Consider the following 22,911-nt stretch of genomic DNA (forward strand, 5'->3'; position numbering starts at 1 on the left):
ACCATTACTGTCCTTCTCTTTCAGGTGCTGGGAATTGACTTATAGTATACCACTCACCATGGTTTGTACCCTTCTTTTTCTATTTTGTGGTGCCAGGGGACTATGTAATTCAAATAAAGAAAGTTACATAGCAAGGAGTATAGCAAAGAAAATAACTTTTTTTTAAAGAAAATAGCCAGAACTCATCTCTGACTTCATGACAAAAATGCAGTTTATTTTACCTTAAGGTGGTCCAGGAAAATGACTGTTTAAAATATAGGGCTCTTTTGTACTTGCAGAACTAGGTCTGTAGCATGACACATAGAAGTGGACTGGGATGAGATGAATAGAATCTTAGAACCAGTCCCGGTTTTAGAATCTGGATATCAAAGGCCAGACATTCTCTTGCCCTTCTAGCTCCAGAACTTGAGGGTTGTATATGGCAGGGGGTTAGGCATGTGCTGGAGAGACCAGGAAGATATACCAGACTTAAGACATACTGTCTGAAGTCTCTCAATGTGTCAGTCAGGCCCTGTGCTCTAAGGCCAGGGGATGGGTATAGGTAAGCAAGGAAGGTTGGATGTGGCATTTCCAGTGACTTTTTATGGTGCGCATTAATGGAACTCTTGAGGAAAGGATTAAAATGTTTCTTTGTTTCTCTCATGCTCTACTATACCCCAACTCCAGTTTTCAAGGTTCTTAGCTTTTTCTCCAGCAACGAAAATGGTTTGGTTGAGGTTTAAAGAATGAAGAGGGAAGGTTCTGGTGAGTGACATGGATAACAGGGCTCATCTCATCTTAGGGTTTTCTACCTAGATGTATCCAGCACAGAGGCAGAAAAAGTTCATTGAACTTGAAAAGGAGATCAGTGGTTCTTTGGAGTTAGCAAAGGATAGAGGGAAATTCTGAGCATCCTATCTAGAAAGGCAAGTAATTTCAAAGCTGATTGGGAGTTTGCCAGATCCTTCCATGTGAACCTGAACAATCTGAACAGGTGTGTGGAATGCACCCAACACTTGGACTTAGCCCTTTTCACCCCATATTCCCTACTCAGTCACTATCTCACCCCTTACATCTCTTTCTTGACCAAGCCACCTTTAGGTACTGTGCCTATGATGGATTTTTCAGGCTTAATTTAGTGACACAGTCATCCCAGTAAAACATACAAATGATCCCACAATGGACCCTAACATGCAAAAAAAACAGTGTTTCACCTCCTATCATTTTTTTATGTGAAGACATCATCTTTGTGCTTTTTTCTGCACCTTTTCTCCCCTTCTTGCCAGTGGACTGTGCTGTGGGATATCTCACCACTCCTTCATCTGCCAGGCTGTCAGCTCTGCTCCAAGCACCACTCACTCATAGAGTGGGGGTGGTTCAGCTTTGATTAACTGTCCCGTACGATATTAATTTCAAACAAGAGGCCTGTGCTGCTTTTTCTGCAGGCAAAGGAAGGTGAGTTGGTGGTGGGGAAGCAGAGAGGATACATTAGATTTCAACTCTTCATTTATTTGTCTGATCTGCTCATTTTGCTCAGACAACCCTTGCTATAGTAATCATCTTTTCCTGCAACCTTTCTTCCTCTCTAGCTGAGTATCTTCTGCCCTTTCTTGAGTCTTTCCCATGATTTTCCCCCATGAGATGAGAACCTTCCCTGACATATAGTAAGGTTGAAGGGAACTTCTGAGTTCTCCAGTTAAGCAGATCAAATACCACCCAACCAGATTTGAGAATTCAGACCCCAGAAAGGAAGCTCAGTCATCATGAAGTTAAACTCTTTCAAATCAAGTTCAAACTCTAGGTCCCAACAAAAGCAATTAACTCACATTCCTGGGCCTGTTGACCATTTCTGACTACCACTGCTCTCTCCTATACTTATTAGCCCAGGGCTGCATAGGCTCCTAGAATGACCTTATAGAAGGGGCCTTGATTCACCTATGTTGTATCTTGGATTGTAATGTGCCCCTTCAATGGGGGAGGGTTGCCCACCTCTCCACATCTGCTAGCACCAGGATGAGGATTGCTGTATGCTAAGCATGCTTGACTATTTCTACTTGTGTTCAGTCCACATCAGTGCTTCTCAATTATTTTCTGTCATGCCCCCCTTGGAAGAAGAAAACATTTTTTGCGCACCCCCCTGCACGACTGTAAATAGTATCATTATTTTAAAAAACTTTAACATGCAAAACAAAAATATATAAAATAATTTGAGCTGATGTTTTAAATCAGAGGTGATGTCTGGATTAATGGCTACAATGAGCACGTTTTGCAATGCATAGCTTTTCCAAGCGGGGTTTGAAGCAGGACACAGCAACCCTCAGTTCCAGAGACATACAGAGACATAAACACAGGGCTTAGCTTGTTATGACAGTGTTTGCCGAGGTCAAACGCACCCCCTTTACGGAGCCTCGTGCCACCCTTGGGGGGTGCACCCCACTATTTGAGAAGCACTGTTCTATATAGATGTTTGTGTTCATGTGTGACCACTATGCATGGATATATGTGTATGTGTCCAGTCTACCTGAACTGTGTAATCATGTGTTTCTAGCTGCATAAAATTTATGAACATGCTTTCAGCATATATGGATATGTGTGCATATATTCAAATTACATGAATATGTGTGCATACATGAATGTGTATGCATATATCTATAATGCATGGATGTATGTGTCACAGTGCTTTTCCAGCATGTATGGATGTGTGATGTGTGCTCAGCATGTATCTGCTTACATAGAAATTAATGTTGGAGCAATATTTTCACAGTTAATTCAAAGGTATAGACTAAGTTTGCACCTCAGAGGTTATCTAAGAAGAGTTGATGTTTGGAGGAATGATTACCCACCCAAGGGAAATCAATGAAATGAAGAAAAAAAAAGTCCTGCAGGAACATCATGGCTGCTACTACTGCTGATTGTTCTGAGATTGCTGCTCGGGGTTGTCAGACCCCAGACTGGTAGGCTTTGGAATAGAGGACAATGAGGGGAAAGGACAATTAGAGTTTTCAGGCAGCCTGCACCCTGAGATGGGTCCTTTCTGGAGTGCTTGTTTTAGAGTTGAATAAAGATAAAACAGTAAGGAAGGGGGAGCAGAACCACAGTGGCCAGGGCAAGGTGCCATAAATCCTACTTAGGACTAGAGAAATTTGGTCTGCAGCGGTGATGGTGGCTGATGACCAAAATCAGAAGCATTTTCATGTAGAAAGGCAATTGGTTGACTCCAAGTCGTTCCAGAGAATGAGCTGGCCGAGGACAACCAAATGTAGGATAGAAATCAGAGATATTTGCTCTCCCCAAATGCCAGCCATGGCCTTTCCTCTCACTCAGAGATCAGGTAGATACCAGGAGCAGCTGCCAGGGACATGGAAGCATTCTTGCCTTGGGAGAAGGGCTCAGCTAGAGGATATATCCAGTTCTTTTCTACTTCCTGGTTCCCCTTAGAAATACAGATTTTTGTTGTTGTTGAGGTGAGATGGTTACAATAGTGTTAAGATTTCTAGCATTCCTAAAGAGTCTAAAGATGCTAAAGAATCAAAAGATGCTCCACCACTGTCCTGTTTCAAAAGCCTTGAATCCAGGATCGTAAGAGTAAGAACAAATTCAAACAACCTTGGTTGCCAAGAATCTACACCCAGGGAAACTGAATTAAATGCCTGAAGTTAAATACCTGCACATGAATGAAGAAGATGGGTGTTTTGAGAGGCACTTTCTGGGCTTGATATTCTCCTGCACATTAATCTGATTTCTTGTCCCAGCAGTTGTGTCTCCCTGTAAACTGGTCAGCCTCTCCCAAGCTCACAGATCACAAGGCAAAGTAAGAAGAGGATAGTCAGGGGTGTGGGGGTCCACTAAGCCCCTAATTTAGGAGACAAAAAGCACGGCAGTGAAAACAAATTTATTTCGAAGCCTCCAGCAGATTTTAGACACCTTGATTAATCATAACTCGCTACACATTATTTCCCTATAAACAAACTACAATGTTACTCATATAAACAGCTTTATCTTGACAGCTGCAAAATGTCAGGATTTAATGTAGAAGAAGCAGAGATACACCATATGTTACCACTCGGGGCCTGGAACATACTAATTCACAGCATATTGCCTCCTACCAAAGAGGTGATTATGAAAGAGGGGCAAGTTTTGGGGCTGTCCGTGACTGCGCTGGTTGCTTGCTCCCTGGCTGAGCCAGGAGGCTGTGCAGAGGAACTTCCAGGTTGTGAGGGGCTAGCATAATGGTATCCCCCAAAGTGCAGATGTGGTTGTGTTTTCATATTAAAAATGGACTCACATAAATACAGGTGTTCCACACTGAGAAACCCACTGTTCTAGTGCAGTAACAAGAAGAAAGAGTCAATACATGGCTGATTTCCCACTGAGAATGATTGCTGCTCCCTTTGCCAGAATGAACAGCCTACAAGCGACCCAACCAATAGAACCCCCTACAGAAACAAACAATTGCAAAACAAATTCAGCACAAGAGGAAACAGAACTTAATGCTCCTAACAGTAAAGTTTGCAAAAGCAACTTTACCTAGGGGAGTCACACCGTTTCATTTTTAGAGAAAAAGATAAGTAATTTCCCCAAGAGTACAGTCTCGGAGGATGCATTTATTTTTTAAAGAGAATGCTGTCCTATTGATTTCCTTTGATTTCTTTAAATATCCTTTCTCTCTGTCTCTCACTGTCTCTCTCTGTCTCTCTCTAATCTGACTCCTTTTCTCCAGGATTTCTGGTCTACACCAGTCCAGCATCCATCAGGGATCAACACTTCCCAGAGTCACAGCCTATTTTTCTTTTACTTTATTTTTAATCAGTATAACTCTTCTGGCACCCAGCCATGTCTATTCCTGTCTGTCTGTCTGTCTGTCTGCTTTTATTATCTTTGCTACAACAGCAGAAATGTGGATTTGCAGCAAAGACCATATGGCCCTCAATACTGAGAATACTTACTGCCTGGTCCTGGACCGGAAAAGTTTGCTGACCCCAGCTCGAAACTGTAGATGTGTTTATGTTACTCCCAGTCTAAACAGTTGAGGCAGATGGATCAATTCATTTGGGGGCCACCCAGGAGTTAAGAGTCTTCTTGGAGCCCTAGTACCATGATTTTCGTTTGGGGAAAGTACCACCCACATTGTCTGGTCTTGGGATGGGGGTTTGGGGACTGCTAATCAAAGGTCTCACTGCCAAACCATGTGGCTCCAGCTTAGCATCAGGCTGTCTCCCTCAACAGTGACTTGTCAGTGGAGAGGGGACCTGTGATTTGTCCTATTAGTAGATCCCTGAAACTACAGTATCAGAGCAACCCTGATTTATGCCTCTTTGCTGGACTGTCTTTCATAGTGTGCAGGAACTCTTTGAGTGCAAGTTCCTATCTGAAAAGCAAAGTCTTAAGCATTAATACTAGTATTTATCTCTCCACAATGTTCTATTCCAAAGGGGCTACCTGGATGCAACAGTCATCCCACATCCTAATCCTATTGCATAATGTAATGAATAGTCTTTGATTCTTCTTCAGCTAGTAGAGTCCTCCAAAGAAGCAGATTATCCCACAGTTAACCATGCAGATACAAACATAGAAGCATAAACATGCTCAAAGCATGTCCTGAAGCTATCAGGAAAGGATCAGAAAATGGTGGCTCTGAGATAGACATGTTCAGAGTCCAGCAAGGATGCCCTTGCAGAATCTGAAGTATTGTTTGCCTTTTATTTTCTTTCTGACTTCTTCCTATTTCAAGGACTAAACTTCGAAACTCAGTATACTAAGGAGACCTAAAAACATAAATATATAAAAGAAAACGACATTCAGTCATTACCAAGCAAAATGGTGTCCCTTTCACATAGTCCTAGGATCCAGGGAATTATCTGGTATTGGATTGCTAGGAAATCATTTTATTTTTAAGACTAGTATTCAACAGCTCAGCAATAGTATTAATCTGGGTTTCCCTACACTTGTATTTGTGTATGAGAGAGAGGAGAGAGAGAAGCAAGAGTGAGCTAGTGAGAGAGAGAGAGCATGTGTGACCACCCACATGAACCTAGTTAAGAGAAAATGAAATTAGCTTTAAAGCAAAATATCTCTGGGTTGTGATTACTTGTTGGCAAGTGCTAACTCTAGCATTTTCCTCTCTTGGTGCTTATACAGTTGATAATTGTTGAAATTCCATTCCACCAGTAAGAAAGCTAGAACTTGGGTGATAACTGGGAGGTTTTTTTATGTTTTTTAAAAGAATGCTATTGATCCTAAGTCACCTCACAATATGTGGTGGCAATGGTGGTGATTAATAACCTATAGAACCCAGAGTCGGTGGATTAGCCCTATCCTTTCAACATCATATATGATGAAAGATGCTGTGCTATCGAAGGAGAATGATTGGTCTTCCTAGTTATTTCCTCTTGAACTAATGTCAAAATGAACATTTCTTTCCAATAAAAATAATATTAGAAACTATTATTACATTGTTAACTCCACTGCATATGATAAAAAGACCTTAAAATTAGGTGAAAAAAACTAAATACAGTGGATGAAAAGGGGAGAGGGGTAGGAAGAAGGTGATAACTAGAAGGAGGAAAAGAAAACCTATATTGAAACTAGTTCTGTGACTTGAATAAAATATTCTATGTAAAGCATTTTAGAAATTATCTCAACAAATGATGCTCCTTGTTTTATGTACTGCCACAAATGCTACACCTTCTTAAGTCAAACTGGCTTACCTACTCTCTCTTGATTACTGCCTTGAGCATTCCTTCCTCTTCCCTTTGTTAATGGTCTTGCTCCACTGGAAAATCCTATCAATTTCTCAAAGTCCAATCTAAATTCTAGTCTCTTCATTAAAGCTTTCCCTATTTCTCTCTACAATGTAAACTATTCTGCATATACACTCATATTACATGCTTGCTGAAACCTATAGAATTACTTAACACAAAAAGTAACAATGTTATAAATAGTATTAATAATTTGGCTAACAATTATATATTTATATTGATTAATTTAATATAAAAATGCACATAATGCTCCAATTTTGAGATCTTAGAGGATGGATAACAAGTAGTATATTGAAACTCTCTGGATTTTCAATTTGATTTTTCTATAAACTTATAATAGCACCAAATATAAGTTATAGAATTTATATATAGTCCCTGCCTGTGTGTACATTATAATAAAGGTTATTTTTAATCTTCATCCTTCACTGGATTAAGTATATACAAACAAAACCCTTTATAGCATCATACTGTCAATTTTTTTTAGTTTTATATGGTAGCCAAGAGATCATACATCTTAAGGGAGCAAACAACATAAAAGCATAAATGTTTATTTACATCTGGTTCATTGTTTATTCACTCCTCCCACCTAACATAAAATATATATAACTTCTTAGAGCATTCATATAGTCATCTGTAAAATGGGTATAATATTTATCTGTTATATTGTTGCATCACAGTGAGAAATGTCCTAAGCCAGCAATTACTGATACACTATTATATCTTATATATCATATAAGTAAATAAGTAAATTATTTTATTGTAAAAGCATCTGCCAGAGGAACAAGTTCTTGCTAGGAAAAAACAGATCTCTTTCCTGTCAAAATGTGTGACAGAAATGAAAGGATGAGTGCACTAAATAATGCTAATAGGTAGATATAAAGAGCTTGACCGATTCACATATATTACTATCCATGACACAGAAATAGCTTTTTTATGCCAGTTGAATTTACAATATCACAACATAACTGGATTAATTATTAGCACTTAGTAGAAAAATATTTTTCACTTCAGTGTTCTCATAGATATCACACTTGAAACATAATACATCTGAGGCCAGAATGGCAGAGGACCAGATATCAAATGGCTCATGTAACATCTGGGCACAACCCATTGCTCAGATTTCAGCCTGAGAGACCAAGTCTTCCCATGTATTTAGAAAGAAGAAATGTGCTAAAAGTTGAAGTTTTGGAATACAAGCTTAACATATGTGAAGCACTGAGTTTGACCGCTGGTACTCCCTGGTCCACAAGAACAACTGAGTGAATAGCCTGATCTTAAAAACAAACAACAGTGAGCACAGAACTTGGTCTCTATAGAGTCATTTTAACAAAAGAAGTGTGTATGTTCCAAAATAATGTGTTCATGATCACCACATCTCTGCTGTGAAAATGAAAGGATATTTATATTTGAGAATCAGCTACTAGTTATTTCAAATAGTGTTTCCATTGAAAGGTAAAGGAGATAGAGGGCCTAGCAATGAAGAGAGAAAATGTTTCTTTTATAATCAGTTATTGAATGTAAGGTTTCAACAAACTAATGAAGATAAAGAAAACTAGCTGCTTCACTGTAGCCAATCCCAACAGAAAATGCGGCTCTCTCAAATGTTGCATAAAACTGTCAAAAATGAAATTCATCTCCATCTGTGAGTTAAAAGTAGAACAGGATGTCATTTGCCAAAGAATTAGGACTCAACATCACTTTGAAATGTGGAGCTATAGAGTGACTTCCCCACTGGACAGGCCCTAATTACATCGTGTCTGCAGATCTCTTTTGCTTCTGGGGAGAATTTCATGAAAGCAAATGGATCACTTTGTCTCTAGCCCACATAGTTTAAAACAAAGACATTAATCAGCAAGGACATTTGGAAGAGCCAAGTGGGCTGCAACACTTTGGTGTACGATAATTTCAATGACATGAGCAAAGGTGGTCTAATTTAATTGTCAATATTTAGCATAATCCAACTTTGGTGCTAGTTCCATCTTATAACACATTAGGTAATTTCCTCTTCAAACATGCAAATCATAATGTAGCTTTTGTCAAAATAGAGGTAATCAGTGAACTTCCTGCCCCTCACTGGGTGCTCACATTGTACATAGGTACAGGACTGGATGTATGGAGCAGCTCAACAGCAGCACTCTCTTGATTGGCATGACCTTTTTTCCTTATGGTATGCTTCACCTTCAGCCTCCTCCTAATGGCAGAAGATCCTTTTCCTCCCTATTTATAAACAATGTCCAGAGAGTTAGGGGAGAGTTACTTTTGTTAACCTTGATCATATCAAAAGAGTTGCTCCCTCCCCTCCTTCTCACTTTGTTGGGAAAAGTAATATCAGAAGTTCCAAGAGTCCTTATAGAAGGAAAAAGGAAAGGAAGCCATCACCAAGCTTTTTTCAAGGGAACCTTCTAGTAAGGGTGTTTATTGCATCCCTCCCAATGGAGGAATTAAGGCTTAAAAGTTTAGATTCCTTGCCCAAGCTCACCTAGTAGGTAAGGGGTACATCTAGGATTAGATCACAGGTTCCTAGAGTTTCAAGTACAGTGCTTCTTCTGCCATGCTTTGCTGTTTCTTCTGGAAGTGAGAAAGAATAAGGACAGATGGGTGAAAGGTGTTGGACATGTTGAGTACTTCTGTCTTTCCACTTGGAGTTCCATCTGCTTCCATGCCTGGGAAGGCCCTGATGGAAGAAATGTTTTCATACTTGGCACATGGGCTCTGTGCTGTGAGGGATCTGGGGTTTTCCTCTAATGGGACAGAAACAAAAACATTAAAGGAGTCAAACGGAGAGCATTGCAGACCAAGAATCCCATAGCACTTTGTAAAATAAATCTCACACATTGTAAAATCACCCACACACACATATCTCCAACCCCAGGCAGATGGGTCTGAAGCAGGTAGAGTAGCCACGAAGGATTAATAAACCAAGCCAGTCACAAGAGTTATGGAGTCAGTGGCTTCTCTCCTCCTGAGCCACAAGCAAAACTGTTCTTTCTTTATTAAATCAATACAACTGGTAAGAGGAGGGTAGAGTGATCCAGATGGGCCTTTACATTTCAAAGGAGAGGAAAGGAAAATATAAGTGAACACCTTTGTTTTGGGGTTAATAGCTGGATGTCATTTTACAGCACTCTTATTCCTTCTTTAGACAGTACTGCAAGTATAACTCTTCATCCATTCCCATCTTGGTTTCTTAATTTTCTCCTGAATTATGTGTATTTCTCTCTCTAGTATTTATGTTTGTATAGATATGGCCAGAACTGTATGTATCCAAGAGGAGTTATTAGGGAGGTAAGAAGGACTTCTTTTGCCTTCCCAACTCTCTCTCTTCTCCTGGAGTTTTAGCTCAAAATCTGTTGTTGAACTACTTGAGTTCTAAGTGACTACTGAGTAACCACATAGCTGCAACCTAAATAAACCTCCAGGTATCTTAGTAGTTTACCTAGGTAAACTTTACCTAGGTAAACTAAGATTTATAATCTTAGGATCCCAGGTGCCTGTTCTTCCTAAGAAAATCCTTCCTCATGTCCTTAAATTTTGAATGAAACTGGAGGTTACATTGTCTGCTCAGGGAGAGGAGGCAAGTGATACAGCCTCAAGCATTTGTCATTGACTACTCCTACCCATTCTTTGTTATATGTGCAGGGATCAATTAGAATCAGGGGTCTCAAACTCAATTTACCTGGGGGCCGCAGGAGGCAAAGTCCGGGTGATCCTTGAGTGCAAAGTCAGTAGTAAGCCTTGAACATTGGGGGGTGTGACCCAAACAACTAAAACAAAACAAAACAAAAAAAGATTCCTCTAGGGCAGGGCCACAAAATGTTGTACGGAGGGCTGCAAATGGCCCATGGGCCTCGAGTTTGAGACCACTGAACTAGATGATTTCTGAGGTCTCTTCAAGCTCAAAAATATTTCTTAATTTTTGAAATTGATTTCTGTAATCATTGACTTTATTTAAATACATGACTCTTCAAAGTGACTGTCATGTTTTGCTTTAATCCTTCCAGCAGCGCTGCTAAAATATATGTGGCAAATAGATAGACACTCCATTCTTAGGGACATTTACAATTTTATTTCCTTGGAATTGATATTGCTTCTCAAGTGAAACGACTTACCCTCCCCCAACATTCCCATAGATCCTACTACTGTTGGATATACTGGCTATAGAGATGGGTTTTGGAGGGACTACCTCCACACCCTCAATTGCTTCATTCCCTAACTTGTTTCTGTATCCATAGAATCTGGACAAACGTCTGTTTAGGTCTTCACCAGCTAGTCCAATTTAGGATTGAATTATGCATATCTAATACCCACCCTTAGAATGCTCTATATTGGACTCATAAAGTTGTTCATGGTGCCTGTATTGAGAAAATCATAGCTATTGGAGGGTGTCGAGGGCCAGGAGAATGTGGAAAATTGGAAAGTCAAGATGGTGTGGGATGGAAAATGAAACAGAGGGAGAAAGATACCTGTCATTCTAGGTCATGTATGGCTCCTTTTCCGTAATTTTTGTGGGTTCCAATCCTATTGGGTACAGTGGCTTTGGATAAGGGCTTGGAGTGGATCTAAAATACTTACAGATTAGACCTCTAGAAACTTGTGTCTGCGGAAGAAAGATAAGTTGTTCTAGGGGTGGAAATATGACTGCCTGCTCCCCAATTTAGAACATTTGAAGAGGACTTCATCTATTTTATTGCCGGGTGTTACAGTGCAGACCCATGCACTTGGGAATATCTGTATATTTTGAAAAAACAGTGCCAATGGGGGAGATCCAAAGCCAGTACTGGTCTCATTCCTATATTAGCTTCATCAAGTCCAATAATCAGGATTTAGATGTTTTCACCTGTATGTGGAAAGTGGAATAACCTATTTCTGAGATCTTTCTGGATATGCTGCTGTTTTTCTCTGAACTTCATCCCAGAAGCATCCATATACACATTTACTTTCTACACACCCATTTAACTTCTGAAAAATAGTTTATCTGGGGTGCTTCTGGGTCAGGACCAACTTTCTCCAACATTTTTAGCACTTCTGTGATATTTTTGCCTTCTCTCAAACTGCATCTCAAGAGTCACTGTTTAGCCTGTACTTGAATCCCATTTTCATAGCAAGCAAAGCATCCACCAAAAAATCCCATCACACTTTTAAAATTCAATTAGCAGCAACTTAGGGGGTGTTGCTACTTGGACCCCCTGTTTTTTTTTTCATTAGGCAAATAGCTAGTTTGAGCTGTTGACCTGAATGGGTTGAGTTTCTTCATGCAACAACACTGTTAGGGCTCTTTAGAAGCATCCTATAGGATGATTAGGAACAGTAATGAGCAAATAGACAAAATCAGTGTAACCCAGACATGCTTGCACACTGAGAAATTAACTCCTAAGCAATTTTGTGGCTTTGTGTTAGGCAATCATTTAATAAATGCTAAGAATTGGTAAGAAAGCATGATTGTGGATAAAGCACATGTTAAGACAGTGGAAAGTATTATACTTATGTGCCTATATGGGACTATGCAAGTGCGAGTCTATATGCATGTGTATAAGATATGCTTAGGTGCTGGTGTGTGTGGTGTGTGTTTGTGGAGTCAGTAGGATTATCTAGAAAGGTAGTGGTTTAGGTTTCAAATGTCTGGAAAAAGGGAAAGTTTATATCAACCCAGACATCTTGGAAAACTGATGAGTGTTCCCAGCACTCATTTAAAACTTTCCCTTTAGCATGCTCAGATACAAATTTTTTATCTTCAGCTCCAGTGACTCAACTCTCTTACAAGTGTCTCTCTCTAAAGACACAATCTCTCTGGAGACTTAGTCAGCAATGCCTCATTGAACACAGAAATAAAATATGACAATTCTTGCTTTTGAAGTTGTCACAGAAGGCAGAATGTTCTGGACAGAAGCTGCTAGGAAGTCACAGGGTTCCATCTCAGAATCACCTTTGCTTCCATAGATGTTCAGAGAGTGTGCAACAGTGACCAAGGCAAAGATATGATGCCAGGTAACCAAAAAAAGAAAACCTTTTGTTTGTTTTGTTTTTTGGGGGGGCCATACTCGGTGACACTCAGGGGTTATTGCTGGCTATGCACTCAGAAATCGCTCCAGATGTGGGGGACCATATGGGACACCGGGTCGAACCACAGTCTGTCCTAGGTTAGTGGGTGCAAGACAAATGCGCCACCGCTCTGGCCCCACCAACAGAAACTTAATGAGCAATTTTTAAATCAGGTCATGAGAACTCTGGTAAGGTAAGCTGGCAGAAATATCTTGGCCAGCAGAGGTTGCGATGATATTATTAGACTCTCATTGAGCATGGGAGGGGCGAGTCCTAATCAGGCTATGTTCCTACAATACTTTCTCATGGAATTAATGATTGTGCACCCCAATGACCCAACCATTGATGATTCTGAACTCTGTCTGGCCAGAGGGAAGCTCCACCTGAATTCAAGTTTCACAATTAGATGGTAGGAATTCCCTATATAAGAACTTAGTCACCAATAGGGGAGCCTCCAAATCTCTCTAGACCCAGAGGTGGCTCAAGTGGAAGGTGAGTCTTGTCAAGTCAGAAGCAAGTAGAAAGTATGAGAGAGACACACGGAGCAGGAAGAGAGCAATGTGAGACTGGGATATAGGTGGAGATAAGGTGGTAACATGAAGGAAAGGTAGTTCAAAATGCAGATAGGGTTATTTAGCTCAGTATTGTAGAGAGCTAGTACTGATTCTTTACTTGTATACCTAACCTGGGAACTTGGGCCCCTTAGTTCCCAACTGCAATGCCCCAGCTAAAAGACTATGAATTCATGTCCTAGTAAACATTTACCAGCCTGGCCCTTGACAATTAATGGCTCCTGAGGATGGCAGGTACATGTCTTTCACTATTGGCCCAGCACTGTGGGGCAGAATCATGTTCCTTCTATTCTCTCCTTCCTCATTTTATTTATTTATTTGTTTGTTTGTTTCTTTTATTTTGTTTGTTTTTGAGCCACACCCAGCATTCCTCAGGGGTTACTCTAAGTAACTGGCTCTGCACTCAGGAATTAACTCTTGGCTGGCTCGAGGGACCATATTAGATTCCAGGGATTGAACTCAAATCAGCAGCATGCATGGCAAATGCCCTACTTGGTGTACTATCATTCTGGCCTCATTGTCCCTTTTTCAACAATGCAAGTCCCTTCCCTCTCCTGTTCTGGAGTAAGAGTAGGGGGCTACAGAAGCATATAGGGCAGAGGAGAGTGAATTAGTAGAAATCTTTGAGTTAAGTGATGAAGACCCATCATAAGAAAAGCCCATAGACTTTTCTTAAAGCCTGTATGTAGTGTGTGCCTGTGAGTGAATGGGATATCCAAAGAGAACTGGGGCTCCAAATGGAGACTCTGTAATAGAATAACATAGAAAATACATTATTTATGCTTTTTATTAGCTAAACCTTAGTTTCCATGTAGAGTTGTGGATACGTTTTTGACAACTAGCCTCTGTAGATTGCTTCACTCCTGGCTGAGTGTGTAGAAAACTGTGCCCCACCCCACCCCAGTTCATTCTTGCTAAACCACTGGTCTCAAGTGACCTCCATTAGCATTCTTAACAGTCCAAATAAGGAATTCTGAATCCATGCCCCCTTCCTTTTAGCAATCTTCGCATCAGCAGCCTTAGGGAATTAGGATCTAGGACTTAATTTTTGTGGATATTTGGCTCATTTCAATTAGTGAAAGAAAGGAGATACACACCTTACCCCCTTTCCTTCTCACCCCTTCTTTCCTTCTCCTCTTCCCCTCCACCTTCCTTTCAAGGACCTTGGGAATTAACATTGACCCTTCATTAGGTCATCTCTGAAGAGATCTGCCTTGAATCTCAAACCTCCTCATCCCTAAAATAATGCATAAGATTTCCCCTACCCTAATCTTTCCTTTGCAACATTTCCATTTCTATCCCACTATTACTGGCATTTTTTTTTTATTTTGGGCCACACCCTGGCAGTGCTCAGGGGTTACTCTGGGCTTTGCACTCAGAAATAGTCTTGGCAGGCTTGGGGGGACCAAATGGGATGTCGGGGATTGAACCTGGTCTGTCCTGGATTGGCTGCAATGCACAGACAAATGCCTTACTGCTGTGCTATCACTCTGGCCCTATGCTAGTATTCTATTTCTCATCTGTGACACGTTGGATTCAGCAGAGGGCACAGTGTGGGCACCTGGTCAAACCCCTATCATGTCCAGGGAAGTCAGGAGATTGTCTAATATGAAATGGCCCTCTGTATTGGCCCTGAAACATCTGTGAGGCACCTGATACTCTCCTCTGGATGACTCTTCTCCCTGCTGTAATGCTGTCATTGAGACCAGCTGATTAGTTCCTTCCGCTCAGTTGCTTCCCAACAATCTCTCTGCAAAAGCATTTAGACGACAGCTTGTGCTGATGACGCATTCTGAATTTGGTCTGTTTACTTCTCCTTTGCTTCCTATTTTGTACTGGTGGGGGGTCTTACACCACAGCAATACAGGCAGTTCCTTCCTTGGGCTGATCTTTCCTGTGAGAGCACAAGGAAAAATAAGGCATTTCTCCCTGGTTTTAAAAATTCCTCCCAGCTCCCTCAGCTAGTTCTGATCCTAGGATTGAAGATAGTGTACCTACAAACATAGTGTACCCTCAATCCCCTGCAACTAAGAGATGAAGTAGATAGGTATCTGGCTTGGTTTCTATGAGGTCAAGTGGATTATACATTCTGCAACCTTGAGCACAACTGTGGCCCCTTCAGTAGATCCAGATGCTAATGCATTCTCACAAAGCAGTCCTCACAGATTATTTAAGGGTTTCAGAAACCAATTGTGGAACTCATTCCATCTATAGAGATGTTATCCATTGCTTGGGAAAGTTCCAATTAAATCACTCCAGTCTAAATTTATTCAAAACAAGGGTCTCACAGAACCCTGGTCTTTATAGGAAGCTAGCAGACTATATTCTTTAGATTCATGTACAGCATAATTCCCAATTATTTACTTAACAATAAAAAATTTAGAGTTGTTTCAATTTTATTATTAAATAGAACTGAGAATATAACATTGTTACATTAATATGTGATATCAGAACAAGTTAAGTGTGTCTATTGTTGAAAATCAGGATGATAAATTTCTTGGCATGGGTGTGAGAAATTTGATGACTAAAGGATTTTAGCAAATTTCTTGGGATTAAGGTAAAATGCTAAACATGAATGCAAATTGAGTTACAAGTATATACACTGATAAAAAATTAGTACATATGCACTCAGAGTTTTCACATTTCAAAGCATGTCAATTTTAATTCAAAGTAATTCCTAACAATATCAAAATCAATTTAATGACATCCAGGGAGGGACTTCAGAGCATAAAAACCGGCTATCCTTTGCAAAAGCTGGCTCCCTGTGTGTGACACCAGGTGGGGAAAATCCGCGAAAGTACACCGGCCCAGTGGGGCTCAGCTGTGAAAGACTGTGAGTGTGACCTGTCTATGTCTGTCTACTGTCCTCTTGCATGAAACTCTTGCGAGTGGGGCAAAAAGAGCCTCCAGAAACCTCGCTCGCCCAGACGCCATTTTCAGGGAGGGACTTCAGAGCATAAAAGCCGGCTATCCTTTGCAAAAGCTGGCTCCCTGTGTGTGACACCAGGCGGGGAAAATCTGCGAAAGTACACTGGCCCAGTGGGGCTCAGCTGTGAAAGACTGTGAGTGTGACCTGTCTATGTCTGTCTACTGTCCTCTTGCGTGAAACTCTTGCGAGTGGGGCAAAAAGAGCCTCCAGAAACCTCGCTCGCCCAGACGCCATTTTCAGGGAGGGACTTCAGAGCATAAAAACCGGCTATCCTTTGCAAAAGCTGGCTCCCTGTGTGTGACACCAGGCGGGGAAAATCCGCGAAAGTACACCAGCCCAGTGGGGCTCAGCTGTGAAAGACTGTGAGTGTGACCTGTCTATGTCTGTCTACTGTCCTCTTGCGTGAAACTCTTGCGAGTGGGGCAAAAAGAGGCTCAGAGGAGCACGGCCGCTCCGCTTCGCTACGCGGCCGTGCACTCTTTCTAAGGAAAGAACTCCATTGCAACAAGAAGGAAAAATCACACTAAGAACGGCGCTATATCACAGAAGCAAACATTTCTCTCTGGACTGTCTTCTCTGTTGCATGCTCGGGCCTAAGACTTGACCCAGTGTGAGGCTTCATCCACGGAGGACTCCCCTCCCTTAGAGGCAAGTCAGCCCATCCAGAAAGGGAGGAGCCAGAGGAGTGTGCTGCCTACATCATATAGACAATGAATACCACTACAACACGTAGAAAAACCCACAATACAAATGTGACAATGGGGAAACAGCGCAGGCCAGCATCAGACATAGAGAATGAAGATGACAATTCTGAGGACCAGATAATGACTGAACAACTAATCAACCTCTCAGATAAGGACTTTAGACTAGCAATATGGAAGGTGCTCAACAGACTCCAAGAAACCATGGATCGAGTTGAACAGAACACTAATAAGAACCAAGAAAATATGAAGGCAGAAATGACAAAACTCCAAACTGAAATAACATGTCAACTAACAGGCCTGAAAAACTCAGTAAACGAAGTGAATGACAAAATGGATAAGCTCTGGGACAGGGTATCAGAAGCTGAGAATAGACTTGGTGCTGTGGAAGATGAGATACATAACAATTCCATACAGCAGGAGAGATTGGACAAAAAACTTAAAGCAAATGAGCAGACAATGGAAAAATTAGTCAAAGAATGGGAACAGACGAAAATAGAAGTCTATGATAAGATCAACAGAAACAACTTAAGAATCATTGGAGTCCCAGAGACCCAGGAAGAAAATTTCCAGGAAGAATCAATGGTCAAGAACATCATTAAAGAGAAACTCCCAGAGCTAAAGAATATATGTGATCAAATCCTGCATGCCCGAAGAGTACCAACCAAAAGAGACCCCAGAAAAACCACCCCAAGACACATCCTAGTCACAATGACAAATCCCACAGATAGAGACAGAATTCTGAAAACAGCAAGATCAAAAGGGGAAATCATGTTCAAGCAAGCTTCCCTGAGATTTACAGCAGACCTGTCACCAGAAACGCTCAATGCCAGAAAGCAGTGGTGGGATATTGTGACAAGACTGAATGAAATGAATGCTTCACCCAGAATACTATACCCAGCAAAACTCACTTTCCGGTTTGATGGAAGAATACATGGTTTCACAGACAAAAAACAGCTCAGAAACTTCACAGACACAAAACCAGTCTTAAGAGAAAAACTGAAAGACCTAATCTAAGACAAGACTACCCAAAAGACACACCAAATTTTGAAATAAAGATGGCGTTAAATCCCAGGACAATTCTTTCTCTCAACGTCAATGGACTAAATGCACCAGTTAAGAGACACAGAGTGGCTAAATGGATCAAAAAACTCAATCCAACCTTCTGCTGCCTACAAGAAACGCACCTGAATAGTCAGAACAAACATAGACTCAAAATAAAAGGCTGGAGAAAAGTTATCCAAGCAAACAACACCCATAAAAAAGCTGGAGTGGCCATACTAATATCAGATAATGCAAACTTTATACTCAGGAAGGTTGTAAGGGACAAAGACGGACATTTTATATTAATCAAGGGGTACGTAGAGCAGGAAGAATTCACTCTCCTAAACATATATGCACCGAATGAGGGGCCAGCAAAATATTTAATACAACTGCTGACAAATCTGAAAAATAATATCAACAACAACACAATAATTGTGGGGGACCTAAACACGGCTTTGTCAACACTGGACAGGTCAACCAGACTGAAACCCAACAAGAATATACTAGACCTGAGGAGAGAAATGGAAGAAAGAGGCCTAGTGGATATATATAGGACACTCCATCCCCAGAAACCTGGATACACATTCTTCTCCAATGTACATGGGACATTCTCCAGGATAGACTACATGCTGGCACATAAAACATACCTCCATAAGATCAAGAGGATAGAAATTTTGCAGACTACCTTCGCTGACCACAAGGCTCTGAAATTATTTGTGAACTCCAAAGGGACTCAGAAGAAACACTTTAACACCTGGAAGTTAAACAGCCTCATGCTCAATAACCAGTGGGTCCGAGATGAAATCAAGGAGGAAATAAAAAGGTTCCTGGAAACAAATGACAATAAAGACACAAACTCTCAGAACTTATGGGACACAGCAAAAGCAGTACTGAGAGGAAAATTTATAGCTTTGCAAGCACACATCAGGAAGGAAGAAGGAGCTTACCTGAGTAGCTTAATGACACAGCTAATAGAACTAGAAAATGCTCAACAAAAGGACCCAAGAACAGGAAGACAGAAGGAAATAACAAAGCTGAGAGCAGAAATCAACGAAGTGGAAACTCAAAAAACAATCCGAAAGATCAACGAAAGCAGAAGTTGGTTCTTTGAAAAAATAAACAAGATTGATAGACCACTGGCAAACCTAACAAAGAAAGAGAGAGAGAGAAACTTGATAACTCGTATCAGGAATGAAAAAGGAGAGATCACTACTGACATGACAGAGATTCAAAGGGTAATCAGAAACTACTTTGAAAAACTCTACGCCACTAAAAATGAGAACCTGGAAGAAATGGATAAATTCTTGGACTCTTATAATCTTCCACGGTTGAAGGAAGAGGATGTAGCATATCTAAACACCCCCATCACCATTGATGAAATTAAAACAGTAATCAAATGTCTGCCGAAAAACAAAAGCCCAGGTCCAGATGGATTCACTAATGAATTCTATCAAACTTTCCAAGAGGAACTACTGCCAATCTTGGCAAGACTCTTTCATGAAATTGAACAAACAGAAACACTTCCAAATAGCTTTTATGAAGCCAACATCACCTTGATACCTAAACCAGACAGAGACGCTACCAAAAAAGAAAATTACAGACCAATATCACTGATGAATGCAGATGCAAAGATCCTCAACAAAATCCTGGCAAATAGGATTCAATGCCTCATTAAGAAGATCATCCACTACGATCAAGTAGGTTTCATCCCAGGAATGCAAGGCTGGTTTAACATCCGTAAATCTATCAACATAATACACAACATCAATAACAAGAAAAATAAAAACCACATGATCATATCAATAGATGCAGAGAAAGCATTTGATAAGGTCCAACACCCATTCTTGATCAAAACTCTCAGCAAGATGGGAATGGAGGGAACCTTTCTCAATATAGTGAAGGCCATCTACCACAAGCCAGTGGCAAATATTATCCTCAATGGAGAAAAACTGAAAGCCTTCCCTCTAAATTCTGGCACAAGACAAGGCTGTCCTCTCTCACCACTCCTATTCAACATAGCACTGGAAGTACTTGCTATAGCGATTAGGCAAGAAAAGGATATCAAGGGAATCCAGATAGGAAAGGAAGAAGTCAAGCTCTCACTGTTTGCAGATGACATGATACTCTACTTAGAAAACCCTAAAGACTCTATCAAAAAGCTTCTAGAAACAATAGACTCATATAGCAAGGTGGCAGGCTACAAAATTAACACACAAAAATCAATGGCCTTTCTATACACCAACAGTAATAAAGAAGAAATGGACATTAAGAAAACAACCCCATTCACAATAGTACCACACAAACTCAAATATCTTGGAATCAACTTGACTAAATATGTGAAGGACCTATACAAAGAAAACTATAAAACTCTGCTCCAAGAAATAAGAGAGGACACACGGAAATGGAAACACATACCCTGCTCATGGATTGGCAGGATTAACATCATCAAAATGTCAATACTCCCCAAGGCATTATACAGATTTAATGCCATCCCTCTAAAGATACCCATGACATTCTTCAAAGAAGTGGATCAGACACTTTTGAAATTCATTTGGAACAATAAACACCCTCGAATAGCTAAAGCAATCATTGGGAAAAAGAATATGGGAGGAATTACTTTTCCCAACTTTAAACTGTACTACAAAGCAACAGTTATCAAAACAGCATGGTATTGGAATAAGGATAGGTCCTCAGATCAGTGGAATAGGCTTGAATACTCAGAAAATGTTCCCCAGAGATACAACCATCTAATTTTTGATAAAGGAGCAGGAAATCCTAAATGGAGCAGGGAAAGCCTCTTCAACAAGTGGTGTTGGCACAATTGGATAGCCACTTGCAAAAAATTAAACTTAGACCCCCAGCTAACATCATGTACAAAGGTAAAATCCAAATGGATTAAAGACCTCGATATCAGCCCCAAAACCATAAGATATATAGAACAGCACATAGGCAAAACACTACAGGACATTACAGGCATCTTCAAGGAGGAAACTGCACTCTCCAAGCAAGTGAAAGCAGAGATTAACAGATGGGAATATATTAAGCTGAGAAGCTTCTGCACCTCAAAGGAAATAGTGCCCAGGATACAAGAGCCACCCACTGAGTGGGAGAAACTATTCACCCAATACCCATCAGATAAGGGGCTAATCTCCAAAATATACAAGGCACTGACAGAACTTTACAAGAAAAAAACATCTAACCCCATCAAAAAATGGGGAGAAGAAATGAACAGACACTTTGACAAAGAAGAAATACGCATGGCCAAAAGACACATGAAAAAATGTTCCACATCACTAATCATCAGGGAGATGCAAATCAAAACAACGGTGAGATACCACCTCACACCCCAGAGAATGGCACACATCACAAAGAATGAGAATAAACAGTGTTGGCGGGGATGTGGAGAGAAAGGAACTCTTATCCACTGCTGGTGGGAATGCTGTCTAGTTCAACCTTTATGGAAAGCGATATGGAGATTCCTCCAAAAACTGGAAATCGAGCTCCCATACGATCCAGCTATACCACTCCTAGGAATATACCCTAGGAACACAAAAATACAATACAAAAACCCCTTCCTTACACCTATATTCATTGCAGCTCTATTTACCATAGCAAGACTCTGGAAACAACCAAGATGCCCTTCAACAGATGAATGGCTAAAGAAACTGTGGTACATATACACAATGGAATATTATGCAGCTGTCAGGAGAGATGAAGTCATGAAATTTTCCTATACATGGATGTACATGGAATCTATATGCTGAGTGAAATAAGTCAGAGAGAGAGAGAAAAACGCAGAATGGTCTCACTCATCTATGGGTTTTAAGAAAAATGAAAGACACCCTTGTAATAATAATTTTCAGACACAAAAGAGAAAAGAGCTGGAAGTTCCAGCTCACCTCAGGAAGCTCACCACAAAGAGTGATGAGTTTAGTTAGAGAAATAACTACATTTTGAACTGTCCTAATATTGAGAATGTATGAGGGAAATGTAGAGCCTGTTTAGGGTACAGGCGGGGGTTGGTGGGGAGGAGGGTGATTTGGGACTTGGGTGATGGGAATGTTGCACTGGTGATGGGTGGTGTTCCTTTTATGACTGAAACCCAAACACAATCATGTATGTAATCAAGGTGTTTAAATAAAAAAAAAATTAAAAAAAAAATTTAATGACATCCACACTGAAGTATTTAAGAGAATTGCAATAATTTTCAGTGAATGCATGAGAAAGAAGAGAAATTGAAGAAGTGATTCTGCTGATCTACATGCAAAACAAGAGTTATGTTGCTCAGTCCACTATTTAAACCTTTAGCATGTTTTGAATTAATTGTAGTGAAAGAGTAACATCAGGGTCTCATTGTAATTTTCTGTGTGGCTATATTACTATTAGTTGAAGAAATGTTCATTTTTCCATTGAGTATTTTTTGTTTTCTATGGCAGTGGTGGTGGAAATGTAAATTAAGAATGAAATACCAGAGATCCCTCAATGATAGAATGGTCATGTAATTCTGCAATACCACTTCTGGGCAAATAACCAAGGTAAATGTAATTAGAAGAATATTAAAATAGTACTCGTGTCTCCATGTCTACTGGATTAACCAGCCTTTATCCTAAATGGCCAATATGGCCATATTGGCCTTTCCCATAGGGCCACCACAGAAAATAATCCAAACCAGGTTGATGAGAGATAAAACACGGGTCTGGGACCTTCTGCCACATGAAGAAAGAAGAGGTCATCAGTGACCACAGATTTTATTGGGAAGATAGGACCCACCCTCATAGGTGGGTGAGATTAAGGTAAAGAACCTATCTAGAAGTTCTTCCTGCCCAGGTGGGTTTTTGACATATAAAATAGGAAGTTATAATTGTTAAGGGAGAAGGGCAATATGGCCA

The 22,911-nt window shown here is 40.5% G+C and overlaps 1 pseudogene; it reads right to left on the reverse strand.

The window, feature by feature from the left end:
* The window catches only part of LOC126020410 (glucose-6-phosphate 1-dehydrogenase-like), a 52,614-nt pseudogene that overhangs the window by 18,243 nt on the left and 11,460 nt on the right, over positions 1-22,911 (reverse strand).

This window comes from Suncus etruscus, chromosome 1 (genome assembly GCF_024139225.1).
Source record: "Suncus etruscus isolate mSunEtr1 chromosome 1, mSunEtr1.pri.cur, whole genome shotgun sequence".
NCBI classification, from domain to species: Eukaryota; Metazoa; Chordata; class Mammalia; order Eulipotyphla; family Soricidae; genus Suncus; species Suncus etruscus.